Below are 2,224 nucleotides of genomic sequence, written 5' to 3' on the forward strand. Positions count from 1 at the left end.
TACTAAAAGGACAAAAAATTAGCTGGATGTGGTGGCCCACACCTGTGGTCCCAGCTAGTGGAGGTTGAAGAGTTGCTTGAACCCGAGAGATGGAGGTTGCAGTGACCTGAGATCCCGCCCCTTGCACTCCAACCTGGGCAACAGAGAGAGACTCCATCTCAAAACAAAAACAAAACAAAACAAAACAAAACTCTAGGAACAACAGAAAGGAATGCCAGGGTTAAGATAAAGGATTGTGGAGACCCAAGTTCTCATTTGCAGAGGAAGCCTTCGGGGACTAGGCTACAGAGAGAATAGGTTGTAACATGTTTCTTATCAGACATCAAGTCTGTGTTGATGTTGATGTCAGAAAGGTATAATAAGGCATGTCTGACCCCCATTTCCTGTCATGGCCTGAAACCATCTCTCAGGTTAAATTTTAAAAGAGCCCTGACGGAGGAAGAAGTCCATTCAGATAGTTGTGGGGTGGCAGGGTTAGGATTTTATTTTTGATTTACAAGTCCTATAAGATAAAAGTGCATAAATATTAAGGAACAATTGTCGTGCCTGATGTATGGACCATGCAAAAAGTTCACCAAACTGTCCAATGCCGTAACCAGAGACATTTGAACGACAAATCAGGGTGAGGGGATGATGTTTCCACACTGTAGACAGCTTTCCCCAAGACGTCGGAATGAGTCTTCATATCATAATGGGGCTCTTACCTCCTTAACGTCTACATTTTTATTTGACAGAACCTGACCCCCAAATCCCATAACTCACCTAGTGGTCCCTTTTATAGAGTTGGCACTCTGCTTTAATTGAACCAGTCCTAAAATGCTACTCAAAGACTACAAGAAGCCTCATTCAATTCCCCCATAGGTTTTTGATTTGTTTAGCTGGTGGTCCTTAGGCTTGGGATCTTGGTTCAAAACCATTGTACAAATTAAATTTATTATACTATTGCTAATTATAGCTGGGTGCGGTGGCTCACACCTGTAATCCCAGCACTTTGGGATGCCAAGGTGGGCAGATCACTTGACGTCATGAGTTCTAGACCAGCCTGGGTAACATGGTGAAACCCTGTCTCTACTGAAAATAAAAAAAGTAGCCGGGCATGGTCGTGAGCACCTGTAATTCCAGCTGCTTAAGAGGTTGAGGCAGGAGAATTGCTTGAATCCGGGAGATGTAGGTTGCAGTGAGCTGGGATCACGCCATGTAGGTTGCAGTGAGCCGGGATCACGCCACTGCACTTCATCCTGGGCAACAGAGCAAGAATCCATCTGAATAAAATAAATAAAATAAAATAAAATAAAGTAAAATAAAATAAAATAAAGCAAAACAATTGTTAATTATTTTTGGATTATGATCTTTGAGCTCTGTTCTTGTTGCCTGTCCAATATTTGTTAAGCCAGTTCTTCCAACAAGATAATGTTAGCCCAGGGCATCAAGAAGATTGCTAATACAGATGACACTAACTAGATGAAACTTGATGCTGAACTCCAGATAAATCTCCCTGAATTTTTTTTTCTTCTGACCTCTTTGTGGCTCAAATGTGGCCCATGTCCCTGACATCGACTCCCTTACCTTTCTCTTGACATGGGACAAAGACAACCGGCCCAGGTCCATCCTGACATGGAGTGACAATGAAGCTTCACTGTAAGATGGCTGATCAGTGAGGTTTTCAAAGAAAGATGTTGATCAAAAGGGGGAATGTGAAAGCTGATTGTGCAAATGAACCAGCTTCTCCAGTGCCAATGGGGCTCATTTCAAAACAATATGTAACATTTTTCTTTCTAATAAAACTTCCAACTTCTGCTTCTTCGTTGCACATACTGAAGACCACCCTAGTCCGTGTGTATGCCCTGAATTGCAATTTTGTGATTCCCAAATAGAGCATTTGATTTAGGGATTTGTCTCTATAATTTATTTTGACTTTGACACAATTAACCAGTATGATGTGTTGAATGGTCGCCCCGCCCCCTGGCAAGGTGCATATTATACTGAATTTAAAAATTCACTCTAGACTGAGCATGGTGGCTCACGTCTGTAATCCTAACACTTTGGGAGGCTGAGGTGGGTGGATCACGTGGGGTGAGGAGTTCAAGACCAGCCTGGCTAACACGATGAAGCCCCATCTCTACAAAAAATACAAAATTAGCTGGGCCTGGTGGCGCATGCCTGTAATCCCAGCTACTTGGGAGACTGAGGCAGTAGAATCGCTTGAACTCAGGAGACAGAGGTT

This window comes from Mandrillus leucophaeus, unplaced genomic scaffold (genome assembly GCF_000951045.1).
Source record: "Mandrillus leucophaeus isolate KB7577 unplaced genomic scaffold, Mleu.le_1.0 Scaffold243, whole genome shotgun sequence".
Lineage (NCBI taxonomy): Eukaryota > Metazoa > Chordata > Mammalia > Primates > Cercopithecidae > Mandrillus > Mandrillus leucophaeus.